General features: G+C 38.0%; 1 long non-coding RNA gene across 1 annotated transcript; it reads left to right on the top strand.

Annotated features, from left to right (window-relative positions):
- Positions 1 to 8,499: 8,499 nt before the first annotated feature.
- LOC148266818 (uncharacterized) lies at positions 8,500 to 21,983 on the top strand. Its single transcript, XR_015817922.1, has 2 exons — positions 8,500 to 9,007; positions 21,721 to 21,983. It is a non-coding gene; the product is annotated as an uncharacterized LOC148266818 (long non-coding RNA).
- The last annotated feature ends 1,767 nt before the right edge of the window (positions 21,984 to 23,750 follow it).

Genomic DNA, 23,750 nt, shown 5'->3' with positions numbered 1-23,750 from the left:
CATTCCCTGAAGGGTTATGTGATGTGATAATAAATAAGGAGAGAGAAACAATGTGTCAAACATGACACCCATGTGACAACAGAGGGTCAGAAACGATCATACAATGGTGTGTTTCTTGGACACACTATAAAGTATTCCCACATTGAAAGTACTCGAGCAGGATCCACCCAGCTCGACTTGAAGGAAAGTGAGTCAGGGATCAATAAGGAATTAAATGGGACTAAATCTGGACTAAGAATATGAGAAATCAGAAAAGACATGAAATGAGAAAGCCATTGGGCCTCACAGCTAAGGAGAGGCCCAGCCTAAGAATTCCACCACAAGGAGAAGCCCAAAACATCATATGGGCATCGGTACCCATCGGGTACACATGTGTGGCCAGGCACATGTACGAAGCAAGGTACCCATATATGTGGGAATTCTACTTACATGAAGAAGCACGCTAAGTGTGTGGGAGAGTTGCATTCGCACGTAGCAAAAACTCGCAGTCACTCCCGCACGCATCAGCCAGATGTGCACGAGGATAAATGCATGTGTGAGCAGGTCTATTGTAGACCACAGAGTGCACCCATGCGCATGCACACGCCCAGGTAGCTACGTAACAAATGTGCATGCGCGGGCGCACCCAACTGCAAGACCAGATAGCGCGAAGAGCCTTCTGCGCGTCAGGCACATGCGACCCTACACACCAATTACACACTACCAACCCAACTAAGCTAATAGCCGCAAGGTAAGTCCTTTTTAGACTCTTTTCTCACATTTTCCTAATTTCCTTCTAATTCCATGAAATAAAAGACTTCTACAAATATTTTAATGTCTTTAAAGTGCAAAATTAGAGGAGAAATTCCACTCAAATTGAAAGTCCAAGGAAGATCAGGCTACATGGAGATTTGGTTAAAGAGAGAAGATATTTTAATAATTTTTAATTATTTTATTAATTTAGATAAGAACTTAATTATTTTATTATTTTTGTTTAAATATTTTAGTTAAATTTTGTTTAAGATTTCAAGTAAGAATTTGTAATCCTACTCCAAGTCGAGTTAGTAAATAAAAGTGTATAAAAAGGCTTCAGTCCTTAGGTTATAATCATAACATGAGTTCAAAAAAATTTATAAGCTTTTACTTTGTTTCTAAATTACTTTTGGTAATTTTCTTTTAGTGTTCTTCAAGCTAGGAAGTTTCAAAAATCTTATTGAGCCAAGGATTTGGGATCAACTTATCGAGTAAGTCTTAGCATCTTTCCTTATTCTTTTTATTTTTCAATTATCTTAAATTTGCATGTCATATTTGTGACATCCCAAATGCTAATCAAGGCATATGGGTGTCAGATACAAAAATAGAATGACTAGTGCATGATAAAAACTATATGCAGCAGAGCAAATTAATACAAATTCCTTACAAATATATGACTTCTAATTACATACATATCACTGACGCCAGAAGTGGCTGCAAAATTACGAAGTCAAAATACAAAAGAGGGTCCCTTCTTTCACTATGCTATTGAAGTCATCAAAGTGCGAGAACGATCATGCACTCAAGGTTTGTGGATCCACGGAATCCTCATAAACTTCAATAGGTAGCTCAGCTGATGGTTTCTCATTTTCTTCCTCATCTGGGGGAGGCATGGAAAGAGTGAGTTCCATATGCTCAGTAAGTAAAATAATATTTAAATAACATCGTAAGCTTTTAAAAGTGAATTATTCTAACATAAATACTTATCATTTGGCTACTTCATAAACCTATCTTACATTACGAAAACTATTTATTTATTAGAAAAAAACGTCACGTTAATATAAATAAAATAAACACACTTCATACTAGATAATAGAAAAAATCAAATAAATCACGAAATGCTCATATTTGTGTGTCATACTTCGCGAAGCCGTTACAACTTCCATCTCTAAAGGCAGATACAGATTTCTAACTACCTATGTGAAATTACCAGATCAGATACAAATAACGGCAATTTACTCAGGCACATTTCTAGCTTGCCAAACCATGGTACGATTTATGACCACAGTTCTACCAATATCAGTTAGCCAAAGATGACCCCTAACAGATATTCGTGTCACCACTCTTGTTAGAGGGTTTGCCGTAATCCATAGGGGGTCTTTCCAGACCAGATAGAGGAGGGGAAACAGATACCCCGGATGGGGTTAGGGGAATAGATACCACTCAGAGATAAAAAGCCTAACGCGATACTTGGTGCATTATGCATATCAATATAGATACATACTTGGACCATTCATGCTTTATTCCATATTACTCTTTTTTTGTTACTTTTATTTTCCAATTAACTTTACCGGTTTCATATTATTTTAATTACATGTAAAACATCAAGTGTTTATAAATTACATAGCATGCCTGAAATAAACAACAATTCAACTTATTCAAACTACAAACACAAAAGCAAGCAAAATAGGCAAATTTACAAATTATCAATAAATCTTTTTTTCTTGTCTAAAAATACCCCTTAAGACGTTGAAAGAAATATTAAATTCTTTACCGAAACTTTGATAATATCTTGTACACTTTTCTTCTTTTCTTCCTCTCCTTCTCTCTCTAAATCACTCTCTCTCTTTCTCTCTCTAAGTCTTGAAAAGTGGAAGAATGGAAGTGCGGAGAAAATGGGAAGAAAGGGCCCTTATTTATAGAAATTGGGAGCCGTTAGATTTGTGCCAAGTGATGAAATCTGGTGAAGAGAAAAAAAAAGATGCTCGGCATAAAAAATAAAGGAGAAAATTCTCTTCTACTGGCGGCGGTTGCACGCTGCCTGAGGTAGGCAGCAGCACACTGCCCAAGGCAGTAGTGGCCTGTCTGGCGCGCATGCATTGCCTATTGCTCGTAGGCCCCAGGTGCATAGGGGTATGTCCACACAGGACAGCTGCACGGATGGTGTGTGCACAGTGTGAGGCACTTGTCTTCGCACGCAAGCGCGAGTAAGGTTGACCCCGTACCGTTCGCGTGGATGGGAGGTTTGCGTCGTGCCCACACAGATCATTTACGCCCTTGTGTCTCATTAAATGAGTTCATTTAATTTACTTTGCAAATTATTATCATAGGAGAACGACAAGGCCTATCGTACAATGCTTTATACAAAGTCATGCCGATGCTGGAATGATAACTGTTATTATAAGTAAATTCACATAGAAGAAGATATTTATACTAGTTATTGCCAAAAGTCAAGGATGAAAGCATGCAACTTGTCCTCCAACATCTGAATCGTACATTCTAACTGACCATCTATTTGGGGATGATAAGCAATGCTGAAATGCAATCCAGACCCTAGAGCTTCCTGAAAACTATCCCAAAAGTGGGAGGTAAATCAACGATATTGATTATATACAATGGATGAGGGAACACCATGAAGTCGAATAATCTCATCAATATATAAGTGAGCTAATTTACTGATGGAGTTAGTGGTTCTAATTGGCAGGAAATGGGCTATCTTGGTTAGTCTATTAATGATGACCCAAATAACATTCCGACTAGAACAATTCCTGGGCAATCATGTGACAAAATCCATAGTTACATGCTCCTACTTCCATTTCGAAATTGAGGGGCATTATAACAAACCACCGGGTCTCTAATGCCTTAATCCTCTAGCAAGTGAGGGATTGGAAGATGTAGTCGACTATGTCCTTCTTCATTCCTGACAGCCAGTATTGTTGCTTTAAGTCCCAGTATATCTTAGTACTTTCGGGATAGATAGATAGCTTGGAAGCATGAACAATATTGAGAACATCCGCCCTTACAGCAACGGGGATCTAAATTCGATTCTGAAATCTAAATAGTCCATCATCTGAAATCCTAAAATCAGGAGATTCTTCAGAAGAGAACTTACATGGATTCTTGGTAAGTTCCGGGTCCGTCGACTAACTTTTTTAGATTTTCATGAAGAGATTCGGTAGAGTTTGGATCTGAGCAAGATAGGTGCCTTTGTCATAGTAGCTAAGGTGGAGGGACTGCATAGTATCCATCAATTTCGAATTGGAGGCCATGGTTTGGGCTAACACTACGGACTCCTTTCAGTTTAGTGCATCAACAACTACATTTTTTCTTTTGGGATGATAGATGATCTTGTAATCATAATCCTTTAAGAGATCCATCCAGCGTCTCTGTCTCATAGTTAACTCAATCTGCGAGAAGATGTACTTTAAACTTTTGTGATCAATGTAAATCTCATAAATCTGACTAAACAGGTAATGACGCCATATCTTCAAGGCAAAGATAATGGTCGCCAACTCCAGGTCATGGGTAGGGTATTTTGCTCATGAGATTTCAATTATCGGGATCCATAAGCAACTACTCAACCATTCTGCATCAAGACACACCTCAAGCCAATATTAGATGCATCACAGTAAACTTGAAATTGTCCCATATTGTCATGAAGGATCAACATAGGAGCAGAGGTAAGACAACACTTTAATTCCCTAAAGCTCTTATTGCACTCGTAACTCTAGATGACTGGTACACCTTTTCGGGTAAGTCGGGTCAATGGAGCAGCAATCTTAGCAAATTTATCAATAAAACGCTGGTAATAATATGTTAAACCAAGGAAAATACATACCTCGACCACATTGGTGGGCGGATTCCAGTGGACTACTGTTTCAACCTTGGACGGATCTACAAAAACTCCTTCACTCGAAATTACATGACTACGAAAGGAAACTCGATCTAACTAGAAGGAGCATTTACTAAGAGTAACATATAATTAGTTCCGGTGAAGGGTCTTCAACACTTCAGCTAAGTGTACTGCATGTTTCTCTAGACTCTTTGAGTATACTAAGATGTCATTAATAAATACGATAACGTATTAATCTAGTGTATGCCAAAATCTGTTCATGAGGTCCATGAAGGCTGCAGGAGCATTGGTTAAACCGAACGTCATTACCTTGAACTCGTACAAACGGTACCTGCACCGGAAAGTGGTCTTTAGAATATCTTCTTCTTTGACTCTCAACCAGTGGTATCCCGTCCTGAGGTCAATCTTAGAGAAGATCATGACTCCTTATAATTGATCAAAAAGGTCATTAATCTGAGGTAAGGGGTACTTGCTTTTGACTGTTACTTGGTTGAGTTCCAGATAATCTACACAAAGTCTGATGGAACCATCCTTCTTTTTCACAAACAACACTGGAGCGTCCCAAGGAGAATGACTAGGGTGGATAAACTTCCGGGTAATTAGTTCATAAAGCTGATTTTCTAGTTCTTTAAACTCAGCACAACTCATACGATAGACGGGTTTCAAGATTGGCTGGGTTCTAGGCAACAATTCAATTAACAACTCTACTTCTCGTGGGTGAGGCAAACCAAGAAGTTCGATGGGAAAGACATCCAGAAAGTTACAAACAATTGGTATAGAACACACAGTAGGATCAACACCCATATTCCTGTTTATTCAATTGTTAAAAAAAAAATATAATAACAATAAATTTTATTCTTTTTCGGGGACTGTAAGGTTACAATTTTACTTTCACAATTGATTATTGCTTTATATTTTTCTAGTCAGTCCATTCCTATATCACATCAAATCCTGAAAGATCTAACAATATTAGATTCACAAATACTTCTATCCCTGAAGTCTTTATCTTACAATTTTATACACAGAGTGCGTTTATAATATTTTCCTAAAAAGAGTTTTCACCGTTAATATTTCTGCTAAAGGTTCTACCTAATTTCAAGTTTACAAGTAAATGCACAAGAAATAAAAGAGTGGGTAGCACCTGTATCGATCAAAGCCTTGACAAAAGTATTATAGATAGAAAATATACCCTGGATGAGAATAGGAGTGGGGAGAGCACCAGGTTCATCTAGGTAGTACACATGACCCTGAACTACGGGGCTGGCCACGTCCCTCGGTCGCTGGGGGTAGTCTTTTATAAGATGCTGGATGTTTCTGCACCAATAGTAAGCATGATTAATATGCCGAGAGGGTAGGTCACCATGCGAGCAACCACAATGTTGACAGGGTTGGGCAGGTCGAGCAGACTGACCCATAGGTGGAGGCAAAGCAGGGGAAAGGGCAACTCTAGTTCGTTTATTGGGGTGGCCACTTACTGGGTCAGATAATCTCCTTCTAAGCTATTGGGTAGGGTAATGCGTTGGTGTTTGGCTGAGACGAGATCTTCAGCCAACTGGGCATGTTCTAGGACCTCTGCATATGAGCTGGGTTTCAGCATCGCAACCCCTCAAAGATAAAAAGCTAACGAGACACTTGATACATTATACATGTTAATACAGATGCATACTCAAACCATTAATGTTTCATTTCACATTACTCTTTTTCTTTTTATTTTTTTTATTTCTTCTATTTTTTAGGTAAGTTTACCAGTTTCATATTATTTTAATTACATGCAAATCATCAAGTGTCTATAAATCACATAGTATGCCTAAAATCAAGAACAATTCAACTTATTAAAACTACAAATATAAAAGCATGCAAAACAAGCAAAATTATAAATTATCAATTATTCTCTTTTTTTTGTCTAAAAATACTCCTTAAGATATTGAAAGAAATACTAAATTTCTTACCAAAACTATGATAATTTCTTGTACATTGTTCTTCTTTTCTTCCTCTTATTCTCTCTCTAGATCACTCTCTCTTTCTCTCTCTAAGTCTTGAAAGGTGAAAGAATAGAAGTGTAGAGAAAATGGGAAGGAATGACCCTATTTATAGAAATTAGGAGCCGTTGGATTTGTAAAATGTGGCAAAATCTGGTGAAGAGGGAAAAAAAGATGTTCAGCATGAAAAACAGAGGAGAAAATTCTCCTCCACCGATGGCGGTGATGTGCCGCTTGAAGTGGGTAGCGGCACATTGCCCGAGGCAGCAGTGGCCTACTTAGCGCGCTGTAGGTGCACGACCCACCCTGCTGCGCATGCAGGGCCTAGGTGCACTGGGCGCTGCGCGTACAGGGGCCTATCCGCGAGGACGGTGCACGCACAGTGTGCGGGATTTTCTCACAGGATTTTTGTCGTTTTTTTGTCTTTCCGAAATTCATTTTTAATTGTATTGAAATAAAATAAAATTAATTAATTCAATTAAAATAAAATTAAATAGAATTAAATAAAATTAAATAAAATCAAAATAATTAAAAATCGATAAAATTTATGAATTATGATAATAATTTGTGGAGTAAATTAAATGAGTTCAATTCGGCCTAAGACTCGAATAAATAGGATTTTTTCAAATTAGTTAATTGCAAAGTGATGGGTGGGGTGTTACAATATTGGTGTGTAGTTTCAAGTAGGAAGAGTAAACTTGGTGGTTAAGCTTTGTGATTATTACATTGTGTGAGATTCCAGAAGTCAAAACGATCATTCTCTTTCCCCTCCCGCATCACTACGGGTACAAAATAATATATTCCCAATCATTATGTCTGGTATGGAATTTCTCAATCTCGTCTGACTGAGATCATATCCATAGTAGGGTTCACTACAGATACCATATTTACACACGTACCCTTCCGCTTCTACTACTGACTAAATAAATTTCTCTGCCTTTTTAGAGTATTCTTTTGTTTTCAGTTTTATTCTTAGTTCCTTAGCTATTAATTCATGTCATTAAATTCGTCTAATCTTTCTATTTCTGACTTTCTTCTTAGTTTACTAATCTAATTTCAATCCTAATTCATTTTTTTTTATTTATTTGTTTATTTTCTAATTTAATTTCAATCCTAATTCTCTTATTACCTTTAAATTCACTAATCTAATTTTAATTTTATATTTTTATTTATATTACTTGTATTTATGAATCTCTCATATTGTTTTCTTCTGGTTTCCCTATTTTCTTGCAATAAATTCTTTCAATCTATTAACAATTTTTTTCCATTTTCTTGTAATAAATTCTTTCAATCTTTTTACAAATTATTTCTATTATTATTACTATTATTTTTTTTTCTAAATTCATGGACACACCAATTATTTCAATAAAATCTTTTTTACACTATTTATTTCTCAAAATCCTAATTTCTTATTATCTATAAATTATTATCTTTGATTTAACCATTTTAATTTATAATTTTATGTAATCGTTACATATATGTAAATATACTTGAACTTGCATATTTCCATACATATAATTCTAGATAAATTTATAAATTAAAAATCTAGTTTCTATATTTATATTTCAGCCATAAAATTTAAATTATATGCATATTCAAATGTTTATGTTTCACACATTCATGCATTCCATGTTTACTAATAATTTCCCACTATTGCCAACAACCCAATTCACACACACATTGTCCTCACGCTTTTAGTCTTCTATCTCATTTTCTCTCTCACACACATACATACACACATGTGAACTCACCCGCATGCAAAATACACTCAGACTCATTATGACCACCCTGATCTTTTTATTATCATTATGGTGTTTTATTGTATTTTAATTTCTAATTTGGCATTAAAATATTTTTAAGCAGGATTTTAAATTTTATATTTGCCAAAAGTGTTAAAAAATTTTAAATGAAACAAAAAAAAAATGGAGAAGGGACCCACGGGGGAAGAAAGTCCGCAGGAAACATCTGCGTGCCCGTGTGCCTACGCCTGCAACGCGCATGCATAAACAGTGCGCACATCCCATTGCTGTCACATCCGCCTGTCGCACACCTGCTGCGCCCATGCTGCATGCCTGCTGCACGCCTGTTGCATCCTTGCATACCATCGTGGAGGGTCACATATGCCTGCCGCGCACGCCACCTCACAGACAAGCTGTTATCTCTGCTACATGCCCTGCTGCTCAACCGCCCCATGCGTACATACACGCCATGAGGCGATAGTCGGTCGGCCACTTGGCCAATCAATGACCATCAACCAATGTATGTGATCCAACAGATCACATGTACCCCACTTGGCTATTTAAAGCCCATTCTTCGTTTCCTTTCTTCCATTTTTCGTCATTCTTCTTCTTCACTTAGCCGAGAGAGAGAGAGAGACTAGAGAAAGAAAGAGGCTTGTGAGAGACGAAACCAAAGAGATCTGAGAAGCTTTCCTCCTCGCACGGTAAGCTTTCTTCTTTTCTTCCTGATTTTCTTTCTTCACTAAGACTTCCAAGAGCTCACCCTTAAGCTCTTCCTTTCCTTAAATTTCCAAAAATCCTTATAAAAATCCATGGGTTGCTGAGCAACCTTCCTTCTCCTTTAAACCACAACCAACCTCATTCTTGGAACCCAAAAACTTGAAAGGCTATGTAATGGTCTTGGTATTTTCATGTAATCTCCTAATGTGTTTTCTAGAGTTGTTTTAAAGATCATATTTCATTGAGTGTTTGATGGATTTTAAGTTTTTTTAAAAAAATTTTCGAACCATGTATAGATATGAATTTGCATGGTTAAATTGAGTCATAAAAATGAAAGAAGTTCTTTTGAGCGCCACACTGTGTGTGTGGATTGGGCCCTCGACCTCGCCTTGGGGCGATGGCCGAGAGGGTTACCTAATTTGGGCCTTGACCTGAGAAGGCAACTTGATGGTCCAATTTGTGTATGTAGGCCCTAGTTTGGTTAGTTTCGATAGAGTGGGCCCTTGACTGGTCGGGTTGAGGTATGGGCCCCCATCGAGTTCGAGTTAGTTTTAATGGACCCCTAGTCGAGTCCAATTTGGTTCAACAGACCTCCATCAAGTCTGGTTGGGTTGATGGGCCCAAATGGGCCAGGTTTGGTTAGTGAACCCCACTGTGTCTGGTTTAAGTGTGTTGGGCCCCTATCAGGCTGAATTAGTTAATGGACCCCCTCCAGTCAGGTTATGGTTAATAGGCCCTTGTCGGGTCTGGGTTGTTTAGCAGGCCCCAGTTGTCTTGATTCAATAATAAGATTTAGTCGGTTAGTGTGATTGGAAAATGGATAGGTAGTAGGACCGATTGATGGACCCAATGAGTCAAAGTGAAATTTTTGTTGAATTGTGATTGAAATTGTGATTGTTAAGAATAGTGAATAAAGACTGAAATTCGATTGACCTTTATCACTAAGGGGTAACTGAATATGACTGAAACTGACTGTTAATGAATTGTTCTCGATGAATGGTACTAGCATTCTCTCTGATGAGAGTGGATCGCGACTGATTATAGGGACCACAGTGGTGAAGTATGGTCATGGTCATAGTTTTCAACTGCTTTACCAAATATTGAACTAAATTATTTTCCATTCACAGTGGTAGTCGGGGATCTATTATGCCCTCTGCTGATATAAGTTAAAACAGTTTCGAGCAAAGATCTGTAAAATTTGTAACTGAATCGAATTGTTTGATTGTCTACTTAGTATTGTTGATTTCTTATTCATGCTTACATTTTTTATTGAATTGAATATGTTTCTCACTGCTCTGTCTTGTCATACCATGCTATTGTTGGTTCTACTTGTTTCCACTAGGTTTCTCATTATTTTATTTTTATCGCTTATGTCTGAGACTAGCATTTCAAAAAAGTATTTTGATTAATTAAAAGTATAACATTTTCGAAAGTAGTTTAAATGAACCTATTCTGCGACGATCTCCAATAGTAAGTTCATTGATCATAAAGGTAATGACACATTTTTAAAATGAATAATTTTTGAAATTTTAGTAGTGTAGTTTAAGTACTATTTTTCTTACTGAGTTTTATGGAACACACCCCAATACATTTCCTCCAAACGATGAGGAAAGTGAGGAATCACTCCTCGAGCTGCCCCTTGAACCTTGTGTATATCCGTTCGTAGATGTGTAGTGGACATTTGAGTACATGTGAATGATTATACTATGATTAAGAATTATTTTGTAATGAAAGAAGTGGCTAGAGCAAGCGTTGAACATATTTTGTTAGCCAACTTCTTGGCCTCATGAATATTTTAACATCAAAATTTTGTAAGAGATGATTTTTCTTATGTTGTACAATTCTTTTATACACTTATATCTGTTCTTTTATTTGACACTGTTGCTCCACCGGATACTGGGATGTCATAAGTGGTATCAGAGCAAGATTCTCAAACATCCCTTACACTGAGGCCTAGGATTTAAGTCTAAAGAAATCTAGAAATTTTCTTAGAGCCAGAAATAATCTTTAGATCTTAGTGAACAATATCGTTTCTAAAACCTTATCTCCTTTTTGTAGGTAATATGACTCGAGGGAGATCTTCCATAGAAATATTTGATAATAAGGACAATCCAACCTGGGTAAAGTTCACTAAGTTGTTTCAGGCAATTTAGGGTTTGACCCCGCTGTGGGCCACAACTTTGCTCATAATGCCGGTCAGCCTCCTCCTGCAAACGAACACATCACAATGATCGTGTTATTTTGCACAATATTTCAAAATTTCAAAAACTGAATCTTCTCACTTTGATGGTGGATCGGACCCGATGATCGCAGAAACATGACTTTGGCTAATAAAAAACTTTTTCTCCATTCTTGAGCTCACTAAAGAGCAGAAGGTTCCCTTGCATCTTTCATATTTACTGGAGAGGTTTAACACTGGTGGCATCTCAAAAAGGACATCCTACCTACTCCAATTACTTGGGACTAGTTTATTGATGCCTTCCTCTAGAGCTTCTTTTCAGTTTATGTTCAAGAGAAGAAAGAAGAAGAATTCTAGGACTTGTGTTAAGGAAGCATGCTCGTGAGCCAGTATGCCTCTAAATTCATTCAACTGTCCAGACTTGCCCCAGATATCATAGCTACAAAAAACAAGAAGGCTCAAAAGTTTTTGAAGGGTCTAAGGGCCAACATCTTCGATCGAGTGGCCATGATGAGGTCAAACACCTACATTGAAGCCCTTGAGCATTCCCAGTTAATTAAGGAACTTCTTATTACCCGTTACCGGCACATTCATAATGTCATAGCACAATACCAATAAAAGAGGAAGTAGATCGACCAAGGTCGTGCTAATAAGCTGCCCAAAATGGCTTCTTAGTTGCTGCCCCACCTCCACCTCTAAGTAATCCTTCTCAGTCTACTTAGACATGCCAGTACTGGGGTCAAAACCATGCCAATCGACTCTGCTATAAGTTGAGCAATGCCTACCATAAGTTTTGGAGTACACAACATTATGTGAATGACTGTCCCCAGAAGCCTAGGGATGCTGCTAGACCCGTTACCAAAGGAAGGGTCTTCCACCTTGATGAGTTTGGTGCTGTGGTGACACCGACTATAATTTAGGGTACATTTTCTATTCGTAATTCTACTATTTGTGCTTTTATTGATATTGGTATCACCCACTCCTTTGTATCTTGTGAATTTTTTAAGAATTTAACAATTGAGCCTGAACTCTTAGGGTAAACATTGATTATAGAGACACCGTTTAAGGGACTTCTAGAAGCTCATGTAGGGTATAGGGCCTGTAGAATGAAGGTTTCAGGTAGAGAATTAACCGTAAACCTTATACTCCTAGATTTTTCTAGTTTTGATGTATTTTGGGCATGGACTGACTATAGGCCTATCATGGCATTATTGACTACTATGATAAAACTATAACTCTCCGTCCTCTTAAAAAAAAACAATCTTAGAACCAAGACAAATGGGGAATTTTGTTTTGCATAAATGAATTCTTTGTGAATGAAGTCTTAAATGTTTTAAAATTCTGAATGTATTTAACATTTTATATGAAATGCATGATAAAGGTTTTTTTAAAAGTAAATTGAATATCTTTATCTAACCCCTATGATGCATAGGTAAAGGGATTATGAAAACTCAATACAGATAATCCCAATTTTCTGTGACTTCCTGGATGCTTTTCCTAAGAAGCTTCTAGATCTACCCACTTAGGTGGGAGATTAAATTCTTCGTCAACCTAATTTCAGGGACACAACCCATCTCCAAAGCCACTTATCGGATGGGCCAAGCAGAACTTTGGCAGTTGGATCCTTATATTGCAACACTGAGAGATAAAAGGTTTATCATACCAAGTAATTCTCTATGGGATGCTCCAGTCTTGCTTGCCAAGAAAAAAGATAGGACCCTCTAGTTGTGTATTGATTACAGAGAACTCAACCAGGTGATAATCAAGAACAAGTATCTATTGCCCCACATTGATGATCTGTTTGACTAGGTACAAGGTGTATTAGTCTTCTCCAAGATTGATCTCAGGTCGGGCTATCACCAGTTGAGGGTTAGAGCCAAAGATATTCCCAATATGGTGTACCACTGTAAGTATGGCCACTTTAAATTTAAGGTCATGTCCTTCGAGTTAACCAATACTCCTATGATGTTCATGAACCTTATGAACTGGATTTTTAAGCATGTACTAGATTAATACGTCATTTTTTTTATCGATAACATGCTAGTGTATTCAAAGGATCATAGAGAGCATGCTATCTACCTGACTCAAGTTTTGAGATCTCTTAGATGGCAAAAACTGTATGTCAAGTTCAGTAAGTGTTCTTTCTAGTTGGACTAGATCTCTTTTCTTAGTCATGTTATTTCTAATGATGGTGTTTATATAAATCCTTCGATGGTTGAAGCAGCGATTAATTGAAGTCAGCCAACTAGTGTCACTGAAGTCCGTAGCTTTTTAGGTTTGGCGAGATATTATCGTTGCTTCATTAAAGGCTTTTCTTGCATTACAGCTCCTTTGACCCGCTTAACCAGGAAGAATGTTATTTTCTACTAGGACCCCAGTTATGAAGAAAGTTTTTCTGAAATCAAGAGTCAACTTACCACCACCCCAATGTTAATTTTTCCTAACAATACCCGATCGATTTTAAATTTATTGTGATGTATCTCATATTGGTCTGGGATGTGTGCTCATGCAACATAGTCGGGTAATAGTTTATGGTTCCAAATAGCTCAAGTCGCATGAATGGAACTATCCCACTCATGACCTTAAGCTTGCAGTCATAGTCTTCATTTTCAAGATGTGGCGTCATTATTTATATGGTCAGACTTTTGAGATCTACACTGATGATAAAAGTTTGAAGTACTTATTCTCTCATAAGGAACTAAATATGAGATAGAAACATTGGATGAACTTTTTGAAGGACTACAACTACAAGATACTATACCACCCAAGTAAGGATAATGTAGTTGGGGATGCCTTTAGCAGAAAGAACTCAACCTTATTAGCACAAATGATGGTTTTTAACTAGAGGATGCTTGAAACGATTCAAGATCTCCAATTGAACCATTATGGTGAGGGCGCGTATCCTACCTAAATTTGGATCTAGCTCACTCTCCTCCAAAGAATCTGGGAAACCTAATATACTAATCCTGAGATTTTGAAATAAGTAGAAAAGTTTGCGTTAAAGGAATTTCGTGACTTCAGAATGTCTAACAATGGAACCTTTAGATTTTGTGATCGATTGTGAGTGTCTAATGACCCTGAACTTAGGTTGGATGTTCTGAAGAAGCACATGCATCTAAGTTGGCTATTCATCTAGGAAGCACGACGATATATCAAGATTTGAAGTGCCATTTTTGGTGGTCAGGTATGAAGAAGGATATAGTTGATTTTGTCTCTAAATGTCTCACTTGTCAACGGGTCAAGACAAAACATCAGAGACCCAATGGTCTCCTTTAGTGTCTCCCTATCCAAGAATGAAAATGAGAGCATTTAACTATGAACTTTATCATAGGATTACTAAGGACTAGTTCATATCGTAATACTATATGGGTTATTATTGATAGATTGACTAAATCAGCTCACTTCCTTATAGTCAAGACTATTAATTCAACCAGCAGGTTGGCTAGGTTATATGTCGAGGAGATTGCCAGGCTCCATAACGTTTGAGCATCCTTATTGTCTAACATGGATCCTCATTTTACTTCTCGATTTTAGGGAAGATTCTAAGAAGCTCTTGACTCTAGTCTTTACTCTAGTATTGCTTACAATCCACAAACTGATGACTAATCTGAATGAACCACTTAGATGCTGGAGGACATGCTACGAGCCAGTGTATTGGATTTCGATAGCAGTTAGGACTAGCATCTACCCTTGGTAGAGTTTGCTTACAACAATAGCTATCACTCTAATATTCATATGCCTTCATATGAGCCCTCTATGGTAGGCCCTGTCGATCCCCTACTTGTTGAAATGAATTTGAAAGTAGACGTCTTCCAGGAACATATCTCATTTAGGAGACGATAGATGAGGTTGCCACCATCCACAAGAATCTCATTACCACACATAGTCGACAAAAAGAGCTATGCTGACAATCAGATGAAGCATGCGGTATGGGAAGCATGTGGTATGGGAATAGAGAAAAACTAAGTCCTCATTTAATGACAGACACGTCTGCTCACCCTGACTGACCACTGTTCAGCTAAGCCACTTTTCCTCCTCCGCTGTAGCAAGCTACCATTTGGTAGTTTGGAGCCATGAATGGTGGACCACTAAGCTAATCAAAGGGTCGTGCTTTTGTGCATGTGATCCTACATATCATGTCGTAACTTCTTTTCTTATTTAAACCTCTCATTCTCTTCATTTCTCCCATTTTCATTCTACAACCCGAAAAGAATAACACCCGAAAGAGAAAGAGAGTAAGAGAGAGTCCGAGAATGAGAAAAAAGATAGGAGAATGAGCTATTGTCGTTCCTTCTACCACAGCTAGCCTGTCACCAAGCTTCCAATTTCTTTCCCGAATAGTGAGCTTCTCAATTTGCTTGTCTTACTTTTCTTTCAACAAAGAAAATTCTAACAACATTCCTTTTTCCTTCTTCACGATTTCTACAAACTGGTTCTACAAATCCCAACTATTGCAACCGGCTTTCTTTTATAGAAATAGCAAGCTTTTTTGTCTTCTTTTAAAAATTAAAAATCAATTAGCATTCAGTAAGGATTATGATAGTGTTCTCAAAACTCCTAATGAAATTTCTATCTTGTTTAAAGGCTCCTAAATATACATGCATGAAATGATTTAAATGGAAATTATTTGTATCAAATGTCTGATGAAATTTAAACTTTCCTTCAGCTTATTATTTATATGTTGTATAAGCTTGTTTAATAGGTTGTTTTAGGGAGTTTAAATTGCATGAAATAACTAGAAGGAAGTAGGAGGAATGCAGCACTAAAGTGCTGAGAAGAATTGTAGCACGGGCACCCTGATGTGCCACACGTGCGAGGTATATTATCTAGGCACGCATGTGTACCGGGACAGGGCCCCAAGCATACGATGTGTGTGCACTGCAACCCTTTCGCATGTGAGCTTCACCAAGTGCGCATGTGCGCCAAGGGAGCCTCAGATGCCATGTACGTACTTGCGCAAGGACTACTTTGGAAAGCCCTTAGTTCGGAAGCCAACACCTAAGCATGCACGTCGCGTGCGAGATTATTTGCTCCACTGAGCGCTCAGCACACAGATAAGCATGTACATAGACATACTGGATCACAAATGTGTGCAGACATGTTGCACTGCGTAAGCGCGCAAACACCCCATGACGCACAAACGAGAGGGTGTGATGCCCCATGCAAGGCAGCTTGCATTGCAACACATAAGGGCCAGTCCTGACACACCCATTGTGTCCAGAATGTTTGGCTATATGTGCAACAATGCACGTTTCGCTGGGTTATGACCCTGTCAGGCGCACCCATGTGCCGAGAGGGCCTCAGGGCTGGCCCTTACCTCGCACATTTGGCGAGTGCAGTGAATGACTATTTCCCATAGGTTGTGGATCGAGAACGGGCTTTAAATGGGCTTGTGTTGTTTAGAAGGCTTCAAGGAGCCTATAACACGACCGATGGGCCTTTGATAGGCCCAAATCTATCATTAGAACTAGTCAAGCTCGAGAATTTAAAATGGACTCATACAAGATCTGGAATTGTACCTACTAACCAAAAATGACTAGAAGGTACCTTGGCAAACATGGTTGGCTGAACAGCAAAAAATTCTCAGAATATCTGAAATGGTCTAACTCAATTAAGGTTTTCTTTAAAATAGTTATTGGTCTAAAATAAGAACGCAGGTCATCTTTGAAAGCCTAAATTCCTTTACCTGTTATCACGTAATGGTTACTATTATCCTTCTGCTTACTAATTACTGGGGAACCACTCCTTGTGAATTGATACTATATTGGCCTTTCCCCTGATAAGAGTGGATCGCGACTGACTATAGGGGTCACAATGGCGAAGTAATGTCATAATTATAGAACTTCTGTATTACTATTTTTTGAACTGAATTGTTATTCCCATTCAAAGTGTTAGTTGGAGATCCCTTCTGTCTTTCGTTGATATAGGATCAAACAAATTTTGTTTATGCATATGTAAGACATAAAATAGTGATTTTTCTAATGTCTCTTTGCATGTAAGACATCGTTGATCCCAAAAACAACATATAGTTCGTGACTACCCAGATATTTTTTTCAGAGGAGCTTACGGGTATACCACCCAGGTGGGAGATTGAGTTTTCTATTGAACTGCGTCCAAGTACACTTTTAATCTCCAAAGCTCCTTACCATATGGGTTGAGCGGAACTCAAGGAACTAAACTGTCAACTAATGACCCTACGACTCAACAAGTTGAACCGACTCAATAGTTCTCCGTGGAGTGCCCTGTATTGTTTGCTAAGAATAAGGATGGGTCCCTCAAAATCTGCATTGATTATCGAGAATTAAATCAGGTAACAATAAAGAACAAGTATCATTTGCTCTGTATTGATGACCTATTCGACCATCTTTAAGGTGCAGTGGTCTTTTCTAAGATTGACTTTCGATCTAGTTATCATCAATTGAGGGTTAGAAGAGAAACATTCCCAAGATAGCATTCTGATATAAGTATGGTCATTATGAGTTTCGAGTTATGTCTTTTGGACTGACCAATGCCCCTACAGTATTTATGGATCTTATGAACAAAATTTTCAAGTCTGTACTAGACAAATATTTTATTATCTTCATTGATGATATATTTATACACTCCAAGGACCATATGGAACATGCTACCTATCTAGCACATGGTCTGGAGACCTTTTGATAGCATAGACTGGATGCCAAGTTTAGGAAGTGTGCCTCCTAGTTAGATAAGATCTCTTTCCTTGGCAATGTTATTTCTAGTGAAGATATTTCTGTGGATCCCTCTAAGGTAGTAGCTATGATCAATTGGGGTCGACCGAATGACACTTCTAAAGTCCATAGCTTCTTGAGTTTAGGTAGGAACTACCATCGGTGTGTTGAAGATTTCTCTAACATTACTACCCCGTTAACCAAACTCACCAAGAAATATGTTAAGTTTCTTTGGAGCCTAAAGTGTGAAGAAATTTTCCTTGAACTCAAGCATCATTTGTCTTCTACTCATGTGTTAGTTGTTCTCGACAATACTAGTTGATTTCAAGTTTATTATGATGTATCACATCTTGGCCTTGGATGCGTGCTTCTGCAACATGCAAGAGTGGTGGCCTATTGTTCAAGGAAGTTGAAACCCCATGAATAGAATTATCTTGCTCATGACCTTGAGTTAACAACCATTGTTTTTGCTCTTAAAATTTGGTGACATTATTTATACGATGAAACTCTTAAAATCTATACCGATCACAAAAGTTTGAAGTACTTGTTCACCTAAAAAGAGCTCAACATGAGATAGAGATGTTGGATGGACCTCTTAAAGCACTATGATTGTAAAAGCCTATACCACCTTGTAAGAGAAATGTAGTTGTCGATACTCTTAACAGGAAGAACTTGGCCCTGTTGGCAAAAATGATGATTTCAAAGTGGAAGATGCTTGAGGCAATTTAAAATCTTCAATTGAATCATTAAGACGAAGGCGCCTATGTTGCCCGGAGTAGGATCCAACCCACTTTCATTCAGAGAATTAGGGAGGCCCAATCTACGATTCCTAACGTGGAGGAGTAGAAGGACAAGATAGAACATGAAGATTAATATGACTTTAGGATGTTCGAAGACAGAACTCTCAGGTTTGAGAATTGTTTGTGGGTATCAAATGACCCCAAAATCAATATGGATATTTTGAAGGAAGCTCATACCTCCAAGTTATCCATCCACCTGATTCTGGTGGCCAGGTATGAAACGTGAGATTAATTATTTTGTTTTCAAGTGCCTTACTTATCAATAGGTTAAGGTAGAACATTAGAGACCCAGTGGTCTTCTACAGTGCCTTTCTGTCTCAAAATAAAAATAAAAACACGTAACTATGGACTTCGTTATAGGATTACCAAAGACTGGTTTAAGTCACAATGTTGTATGGGTCGTAATTGATAGATTCACCAAGTCAGCCCATTTTCTAGCAGTAAAGACCACTAATTTTGTTAGTAAATTGATTGGACTATATGTACAAGAGATTGTTAGACTCCATAATATTCTAGCTTCCGTGATATCCGACAGAGATTCTTGTTTCACCTCTTGATTTTGGACAAGCTTTTAAGAAGCCCTTAATACTAGTCTTTCTTTCAGCACTGCTTACCCTTCCTAAACCAATGGTCCGTTCGAAAGGACCATTTAGACGTTGGAAGATATGTCAAGGGTCTATGAGCTAGATTTTGGTGGTAGCTGGGAAAGGCATCTACCACTAGAGGAATTTGCTTACAACAATAGTTATCGCTCCAGTATTGGAATGGCCTCTTATGAAGCACTCTATGGTAGACCTTTTATTATAATGAAGTTGAGAATAGGCGTCTTCCAGGAACAGATCTAATTTAGGAGACGACAGATAAGATTGTCGTCATTCGCATGAACCTCATCACCACTCAGAGTCGATAAAGAGCTACGCCGACAATAGAAAAAAGGACCTATAATTTACAATAGATGACCATGTCTTCCTTTAAGTCTTTCCTGTCAAAGGGCGGGGTAAGTTAAGTCCCCGTTGCAACACGCCGAAACCTCTGTATCCAAATACCATGTTTTAAACTTTATGTTTCAGTGAATTACGACTTTTAATGTTAACTTTAATTTTAATTGGTGCATAAAATTTTATCACGCTTAACCTTATTTTTAATTTTAATAATTAAATTATTTATTTTGATTTATTTTGCATAACATTTATTTGGAAATTTTCAAGGAAAATAAAAGAAAATGGAAAACAAAAAAAACAATTAAAGTAGGAAAAACCCACGAACTCGCGAACCCCCATAAGCGACCCGTAGGAATGGTTTGCACAAATGAGCCAGCAGCACACGCGAGGCAATCACATCAAGATGACAACACGGGCGCAAGCCTATGTGCATGCGCAAGCTATCGTGTTGGGTCGCCTGCATGTGCTTGCGCGCTGCATCGGCTGTTTAGAAAGTCTACAACACGTGGCCCCCCGCACACTTGGTACTTGGTGATTGATTGACGAATAAGTTGTCCTGTCCATCCATCACGTATGCCCAACCGAGCGTACATGGTTGCCACATGGCGCACATGCACACCGCATATGGGTGGCTGGTCTGCCACTTGGTCGATCAGTGATCATCGATCGCCCATGTGATCCAACGACCCTTGTTCGCCCAGAAAACCTATTTAAAGACCCTCTCCCTTCCTTTCTCTTCACACATTTCTTTTTTCTCATTTTCTAGAGAGAATTTAGGAAAAATTGTGAGAGAGTCAAGGGAGATTGAGAGTTCGGATTTCTTCACACGGTTTATAAATTGTTGAGCAATCTTTCCATCTTTCCCTATTAGAAATTTGAAAAACTTAAAGAATTCAGTAAGAGATTTCTTAGTATTTTTTTTGTATATTTATAAGCGAATTTTTAGATAATTAATTTTTTACTATCGATTTGTTTTTTTGTGTATGAAATTGAATATTGTTTATCGATTATATGATATGAGTGGGTATATATGTTTGCAATCTTCCTAAAAATAAAAGTGTGTGTTTATATCAAACTTCAATAATGACTGATGTATGTGCGGATTTAGCCCTCTGCCTTGCCTATGGATGATGTGGAGAGGGTTATTCTATTTAGTCTCAGCTCAAGAAAGTGACTCGATGGCAAAGTCTGGGTGTAAAGGGCTCTTTAGGCCGGAATATGTTATTGGACCCCACCGAGTTCCGCTTTCATGATTATATGTGAATCTGAATTAGTAAATAAAAGATAAAAGAATTGAAAATCCGTTTGACTGTTATCACTAGAGGGTATCTAAATATGACTGGATTGACTATTAGTGAACCACTCTATGTGAATAGTAGTGGCATTCCCTCTGACGAGAGTGGATTCGTGATTGATTGTAGGGCCTACCGTGACGAAGTATGACTATAGTCATTAGTCCTTACTCTTATTGTAGGGGCTGTAGTGGTGAAATACGATCGTAGTCATTAGTTGCCTATTTGAATTATCTAATATTGAAAATGATCTGTTTCCCATTCACAATGGTAGTTGGGGATCCCTTCTACTCTCAGCTGTTATAAGTTAGAATGGCTTCGCGTGAAAATCTGTAAAATCTATAAAAACTATCGAGCTATTATTAAGATTATTGACTCTTATTTATACATGATTCCTATTGTTTAACTATCTCCTTGATAATTATAGTTTGTATGCCCCTACATGTTTCCTATGTGTTTTCCATTTTCACATGTTATATAAATCTATGTATGCTTCGTATTATCTTCTTTTCGCTTTCATTTTACTGTTATTGGCTTAATTTCTATTACATATATTTATCACTATTCTGCTAAGACACTTATAATTTAAAAAGGATTTCGATTGTATATACCATTTGCTAAAAACTAATGTTTTTTAAAAATACTTTAATCTACTCTACTACAGTTTCGTCCAATCGTAAGTTCATAATGGTATGTTTTGGAAATAAGTAACTTTTAAAAACCTTAGTAGTGTAGTTTAAATACTATGTCTCTTATTAAGTTTAATGGAACTCACCCCAATCCATGTCTCCCTCAGATGATGTTGTAAGTGACGATTGGTCGCTGAGTTGTCCATTGAAGCATTTTGGATCCTTTCTCGAATATTTAGAGAAGTTTTGAGTTCATTATCTATCCGCACTCTAATGAAATGCCCTTGTAAATGAAGAAGTGATTCTTCATCCCTTTTTGTATATATGTATTTTGACAGCCATCTTATTGACCTCAAGTGTAGATTTGAAACTCAAATTTTTGTAAGGGATGATATTTTTCGCTGAATATATATATGTTTATTTTTATGTACTCGTATATGTTCTATTATCGGGTACCTTTTACCCCACCAAGTATCTGGATGTCATACCCGCTTTGTGGGACCTTTTGAAATACTGGAACATGTTGGCCCCCGAACTTGTCGTCTTGCTTTGCCCCCAAATTTTTAGGTCTTCATGATATCTTTCATGTCTCGATACTTAGGAAATACCATCATGACCCTTCCCGATGCGATTTGACATGACCTACTCAGAGTACCCAGTTGAGAATATTAATCAACATGAAAGGGTTCTCAGGTATAGAACAACTATCATGGTCAAGGGTTCTGGCAATATCACTCTCCCGATGAGGCTACTTGGGAACTTGAATAGGAGATGTGGGATAAATATCTCAATTTATTTTAAAATTTTAAATTTGGAGGACTAAATTTTTGTAAGGAGGGAAGGAGGTCACATCCCAAAATTTCTAGTTAAAACTCGAATTTATGTATTTGAATCTATTTAGATTTTAAAATTTTACTTAAATTTTATGTGTGTGTGTGTAAATAAGTATTTTAAAACTTGGAAATGGAAAAAAAAAATAAAACAAAACAAACAAAAGTAGAAAAGAAAGACACCTTGAGGGCAAGCCTCGCAGGAAAAGCTAGAGTAAAGACCTCGCGAGCATGTGTATACCTTGAAAAATTTACTATTTAAATTGTTGTGTAAGCTTGTTTAGTGAGTGGTTTTAAGGACTTTATATTGCATAAAATAATTGGAAGAAAGTAAGAGAAATCGGGAACCAAGGTGCTGAAAAAACTTATAGCACGGCCACCACGGCATACAAGACATGCGAGGGACACTGTCCAAGCACACATGTATTCTACGACAGAGCCCTGTGCATGCAATGTGTGCACACTATAGCGCTCTTACATGCAGGCTTTGACAGGTGCGCATGCGTGCCAAGGGAGCCCACGAATACCATGTACATGCTTACGCGGGGATTGCTTTGGCATGCCTTCAGTGCGGAAGCCAGCCCCTTGCCATGCATGACGTGTGTGTGATTATGCACTCCATCGAGAGCCCAGTGCGTGGGCGAGCATGCATATGCACACTGTGTTGCTTGAAGGAGACTAAGATATACATTGCTTCGCAAGTGTGCACAGAACAACCATGTTGCGTGAGTGCGCACGGATGTTTTTCGTTGTATAAATGCCCCCTACTGCGCAAGCGCGAGGGCATGACGCCCTGCGCAAGGTAACCTACACTTCTGTGCATAAGGCCAGTCCCCAACATACCCATTATGTTCGGCTTGTTAGCCCATGTACACGGCAATACATGGTCCGTTGTGTTGTGTGATTGCCAAGGGCACCCGTTTACTAAGAGGGCCTCACGGCTGACCCCTACCTCGCCCATTTGGTAGGTGTAGCGAGGGATCATTTTTCGTAGGCTGTGGACTAAGAACGGGCTTTAAATGGGCCTGCGTTGTTTAAAAGGCTTCAAGGAGTGTATAATGCGAGCGATGGGCCTCTTTTAGGCCCAAGTTTATCATTGGGCCTAGCTAGCCCGAAAATTTAAAATGGACTCCTATAAGGTCCGAAATTGAGTTTGAAGGGCCTAATGGGTTGGAAATGGTTTTAATGGATCCCAACCAAGTCCGGGTTAAATTGATATAGGCCAAATGGGCCACGATATGATAGGTGGGCCCTATTGGACAAAAATGACAGGAAGGTACATTGGCAAACCTAGTTGGCCAAACAACAAGAAATTCTTGAAATATCTGAAATAGTCTAAATCGATTAGGATTTTCTTTAAAATAGTT

The sequence above is a fragment of the Carica papaya genome, chromosome 3 (genome assembly GCF_054855325.1).
Source record: "Carica papaya isolate Zhongbai chromosome 3, ASM5485532v1, whole genome shotgun sequence".
Taxonomy (NCBI): domain Eukaryota; kingdom Viridiplantae; phylum Streptophyta; class Magnoliopsida; order Brassicales; family Caricaceae; genus Carica; species Carica papaya.
Note: the sequence above shows the minus strand (reverse complement) of the source record. Positions and strands in the feature narration are given on the sequence as shown.